This window comes from Equus przewalskii, chromosome 6 (assembly GCF_037783145.1).
Source record: "Equus przewalskii isolate Varuska chromosome 6, EquPr2, whole genome shotgun sequence".
Lineage (NCBI taxonomy): Eukaryota > Metazoa > Chordata > Mammalia > Perissodactyla > Equidae > Equus > Equus przewalskii.
Window position 1 is genome coordinate 80043312 of NC_091836.1, and position 6000 is coordinate 80049311.

Sequence of the window (6000 nt, forward strand, 5' to 3'; positions counted from 1 at the left end):
AAGAAGCCTTCCTCATTTCTCTTCTGATTCCAGGCCAGCTTCCTACCAATGGGCCCAGCAGATATGCCTCAGCCACTTCCTGAGTGTTTCCCAGCCCCTATCAGCCAGGCACCATTGCTTCCCCAAGTGTCTGGGGTCTCAGATATGGGCTTACATGCTCGGCGGATGGGACCAAGGCTGGCCTTGAGGAAGCTGATGGCAGGGGACCTGCTTCCGCTCTGAGCTCTGTCACCCATCTTTCCACCATTCCAGGATTTTCTCAAGTGTGCACACCTACCTTTGGTGGGACATGGATAAACATTTTAAACATCATTATTTGTATATTCTAATGCATATTTTGAAAAATAAATTTTCTAGAAAAGGCAAAAGTTTAGAATCTCATTTTAGATTGAGCCTATAGAAGGGAGGGCAGAGGTGTTCCATTCAATCCAATTCAATCCAATGGTAGTGGCTTCCTGGAGCACTGTGCTGAGGATTCTGAAGAAGCATCCGGGCTTAGCAAGAATATATTCCATGATCAATCAGTGGACAAAAGTGTGGACATGGGGAGCGGGGCATAGGTGCCACACATTTGCTGCTTCCGGCCTGTGGCTTCCATAGTGTTCGTGGCCACCCTCTGGACAAATACCCTGACCCTTGTCAGCTTGTCAGCTTGTCAGCACCGTGGGGCTGGGAGCTGAGGTGGATACCCGAGCCATCTCGGCCTCCTTGGCATCAGAACATAGCACATGGACTGGCACATACAGGCATCCATAGTTATGTGTTGATCTGTCAGACTTTGTGAAGATCGTCTCAGCTGTCAGATTCTAGAGTGCACGTCCTAAACTGGGGTTCCTTTCAATCTCCCCACGCGGGGAAACACCATAGGAGCAACTTGATTCTCACAGCACTTTGGGATAACAATTTAACAAACAATGTCACAAGAACCATAGAGAAATTCTTACCCTTTGACCCAGTAATAGCATCCTTGAGACGTTATTCCAAGGAAACACTCAAGAGAGGGGAATATATTCATTCATGAATTTAGTAAACTTGCTAAAGATGTGAGGGTTGAGCAGGCGGGGGTCACTCTGCAGGGCATTCGTATTCTGTCTCGTCAGCAGCCACTTATTTCCCCCGTTCTTCCTCTCCTTGTTTCACTTCTCTGCTCCAGATGGCCTCAGAGGCTCCAAATGCCTCCCCCTCTGTTATAAAGAGTAATTCAACTCCATAACTCCTGCCCCAGCGCTCCCCGCCCCACCGCCCGATGCGCCATTCAAAACTCTCACTCCCCACTCCACTAAAGGCAGTGAAAAGTGGTGATTCTTAGCAAAGTTTTCTTCCTTCCTCTCACATATGCTATGGAACATTAGACAGCTACTAGAAAAAAAAAGGGGTTAGATCTGTACAAGCTGACATGAGAAAAGATGTTGATGATTTATCATCAAATGAAAAAGCAAATTGCAGAGCAATATATAAAGTGTGATGCTTACCTATCCACGCGGTCCGGCAGGCTGCACGCCAAGCAGTCGTTTCCTGTGCAGAGGAAATGGGATTGGGGGACAGGCCACTTTTTTGCTCCGTATAACTGAGTTGTTGGAGCTTTGTTTATTTTACAATGAAAATGTATTAATTGTGTAAGTCAGAAAAAAAAAGAAGATGTAGGATTCCAGCAGGGGGAAAGCAGGCCAAGGATTGCCAAGGCTCTGGTTTCTTGGAGAAGCAAATATTTACCCTCAGCTGGTTTGCTTGAGGCCAGCTGCTCATCATCCCCAACTGCCTCAAGAAGCGGGAAAAGGGTGGGCCCTGCTGTTGGAGAGCCAGGCTTAATGCTCTCGCGTTACTGCTGGGTAACAACCCTTTTCTCTCCACTGTGTGGAGCAGCCTTTCCAGACCACTTGTCTGCAGTCAGTGCACCAGGGTCGTGTGGGGCCTGGGAGACCCCTCCTTGATGGGCTCTCCTTCCTCTGGTGAGAGCAATGCCAGAAACCCTGGGGTTCACCAGGACCACAGCTCCTCTTCCAAGAGGAGAGGTGAGTGGCTTCTGAGCTGCTGATGTCCTTCCTTACCTTTCTCAGCAGGATTAGTCAGACTTGGCCAAAACCAAGCAGTAACTCTGAATGAAAACAGAACGCCCAGCCTCAGTTCTACCTTGCCCACCCTCGATTCCCTCTCCTTTAGCCCACCATGTCTCAACTCACAGGAAACAAAGAGGATGAGTCAACAGGCTGTGGTTTTTAATCACTTAAATGGATCATGGGAGGCAAGAGCCTTGAATGTCCCCCTAGGTCAGATGGGAGTTTCCCTCCTAGGAAAAGAAAATGCCTGGCAAGTTAGTGCTGGTGACGGCAGGAAGCCTCAGTCCCTCACCACATGGACCTCTCCACAACAGGGCTGCTTGACTGTCCCCACAACGTGGCAGCTGGCTCCCCCCAGAGCCCGTGACCAAGAGTGATGAAGCCATGTCTTTTGTGACCTAGTCTCAGAGTTCACACCTCACTTTGCCACGTTCTATTCATTAGTTGCAAGTTGGTAAGTCTAGCCCAGACTCAGAAGAAAGAGAATCAGACTTCACTTTTTGAAGAGAGAAGTATCAAAGGATTTGTGAGCATATTTTAAAACCACCACAGTTATTACCCATCATGCCTGTTGTAGGTGCAAGAGACATAGAAATGAGTTGTACAAAATCCCTTCCCTCAGGAAACTTTCAGCTTCACAAAGGACACGCACATGTTACGCTGGATTACATAAGCTGCGGGACCACAGAGCGGGAAGCGCTGTCCTGGGGGAGGGGAACAGTGGGAGAGGAGTCTCTGAGAGAGGTATCACTTGATGTGGGCCTTGGAGTGTGACTAGGAATGTGCTGGATAAGATGAACTGATGCTCAACATCCTTTCCAACCTCCTTCCAGCGTGCCTTCCTGTACTACAGAAGCTGATGAGATAAAACTACATTTCCCAGACTCCCTTGCAGGCAAGACTCTGGGTAGGATTTAGGTTCTGCCAGTAAGAGCCACAAAAGCAATAATTTGGAGGGCAGAAGTCAGGCATGGGCCAAGCTCCCATCCCTTCTGCTCTTTCTGCTGACCAGTCTGCCGTGGAGGTGTTTGCTTTTTCTGTGGCACAGGTGGCAGCAGCCCCAGTGTTCAGACACTAGTTCATGGGTGTCCAGAGAAAGTGTGTGATGCCCTTTTAGCAGTGAAATTGTGGCTGATGTGGCATGGTTCCAGGATGGCAGCTGTGCAAATTGGTAGGTGGCTTCTAGAGAGTCGAAAATGCTCAGGCCTTCCAGAACCTCCTCTAGAGTCGGAGTGGGAGGACTCAGAGCACAGGGGCAGCTTTCCTCAAACTCTCCCTCCAATGTCTACTCCTCTGAACTGCCCCGACTAGCTTTTCCACACCTTCAAGAGAGTGAGGGCCCACCCCTTTGCAAGCACTCAGCGGTGATCTTACTTTGGAAAATGCCAGGATCTTGGAGCCTTAGCTGCAACTGAGAGTGAAGCAGTTTTATTTTAACAACCAATTACTCAAGTCAAAAACCATAAAATGCCAACAAAGAATCACTCTGGCCTCTCCAGTCTTTTATTGTGTCCCTCCTTGAACCCATCCACCCACCCACAGGCAAAGCTCTCAGCCAAATGGAGGTGTCACTGGATTCATTTAAGACGTAAATATGGGAACTTGAGAAACTTTATGAACTCAGCAGTCATCAGGAACCCAGCTTTGCCTCACTGCTGTGTGCCCATGGTTTCTGGACTGAGATGAGCAGGTTAGGACAGAGCTCACCTCCCACCAGCCCCAGGTGCGGGCACAATGACTCTAATGGGGTTTTTATGGTTGTTGTCTTCAATCTCTAATGCATCAGTGTCACATGCCCGCCTTGCTCTCCCAGCACCACCCACCCACAGAAAACAACCCCAGACACTCTTCCAAGACTGACATCCCTGGTCTCACTTGATAAATATTTATAACTTAAGAGACAACAGTCTGGAAAACACACAACAGCCATGGATCCCACCCACAGTGGGACTTGCCTGGTGTCCACTTGTCTTGCAAACCTCTCTGGGAGCAGGGCAAGGCCCCCTGGGGAAGAGGTTATGAACTGGCACTGCTTGGCTGAGACCCTAATCGACAGACTCTTGAAACGGGAAACCGATCCTAGGTTCCCTGAGCAGCCCGAGAGCCTTGGCTCTCCATGGGCGCACATTTTCAATGGAAGACAAGTGTGAGGATGAGACGGATTTGACTTTTGAAAGATAACTCTTTTTGGAACAGCGATAAAGAAATAGTGTCCAGATGTCGCTCCCAGAAAACCCTCTCGCAGCTTCTAAACACTTTCTAAGTCCTGGACCCTTTTCAGAATATGATTAAAGCTCTGAGTACTCTCCCCAGAAGAATGCACACAAATGCGTACACACAACCCTGTTCACGTAATAACTTCAGAGACTGAAAGATGACTTGGACCCAGGCCTCTGTGTTCTAGAAGCTAACAGTCTTATGGAGAAGGTAAACAAACAAACAAAAATGCACGTAAATGTAGATGAGAATGGGACTCTGAAGGATTGTGATGCTTAAGTATTTCGACAGCTCATGAGAGAGAGAGATCAAGTTGTAAGATGAAGAGTCAAGCAGAAGATGAAGAAACCAGTCCTCAGTGCTCTTCCTGTGTCCTCCAGACGTCTGCTGTGGGCCTCTGCTCCTTGACGTCCAAGTGAGGTGGCCTTGGACTTCTGAATCCCATGGACCAGAGAGTTCAACACCCTCTCCAGTATTTCTGCTGGTTCCCCATGGGGACCTTGGTCTCCTGGTCCTCCACCTTGGCTCCACCAAAATACTAGCTTCCTCACATACACTTCTGCCCCCATATCACATCCTCCCCCATATGAAATGGGGTGTCTCCTTTGTTTCCACACCAAAAAAAATTGGATCACACCAAACATTTATACAGGTTTTACAAAATACGGGAGGAGGGGTCCTGGAAAAGGGTCAGGTCACACAGCACCTGGCCTTCTGCCGTCCATGGAGTCCTTTTGTCTTCTCTCCACACTTTTGTCTCTTTCCTCGTCTTTTTCAGGAGCACCTCAAAAAGTTCCTGAGCCTTAGTGTCAGCTAATACCTAGGCCAAGGGTGAGCAGGGGGAAGGAGCTGGTGAGGGAGGGGGCCTCCCCTCCCTCTAATCACTTATCAAGGCATCCTTCCAAAACACACATGGTGCTTTCTCTAAGAGGAATTCGGCAATAAAAGTCTCCCCATCTTACTTGCATTGGTTAGTTGAAGAGAACAAAATCCACTCTGGCTGGATTAAGCAAGAAAGGATTTATGACAGGGTATTAAGTGTCTTACAGAACTACTAGGAGGGATTTAGAAAAGATTTTAGGTTGAGCTTTCCAAAAAGCTTCCCAAAGAAGGTTTAGGCCACCAAGGAAGCTGCTCGCTCCAGAACCAGCACTGCTCCTGCCACCAGGTCACCAGCAAAATGGATGACCCCGGCCTCCCGACACGGATGAGGCTAGTGACAGACACCAAGATGTCTGCTCATGCCACCAGAGGAAGCTGAATCAGTCCCTCAACTGCAACGCCAGCAGAATAGCAGGAGCAGCAGAAGTACAGTCTCTGCCTGGCTTCCACCCAGATCTGCACAAGTGCAGCTCATGGCTGAGCCTTAGTTAATGCTGGGTCCCTGCTTGCATGGCAGTCTGGGAAATGTAGTTTTTAGCTTTCCAGGCTTTGCAGATCTGGACAGTCCACTAGGAGGCAGATGGAGTGAAGGTTGAGTGCCAATCTACTGTATATGTACCACACCATATTATTTTGAATGGAGGGAGAGAGAAGGCGATTGAGGGGAGAAAAGAGCTAACATTTATTAGGCACCTGTTATATACCAGCTAATTTATATCCATTACTTATCTAATTCCTACAACACTGTAGGAATTAATGAGTAGGTATCATCAGCATATCAAAGGTATGGGAACTAAGGCTTACAGTGGGTAAGTTATTTGCCCAGTTCACATCAGGACAGATG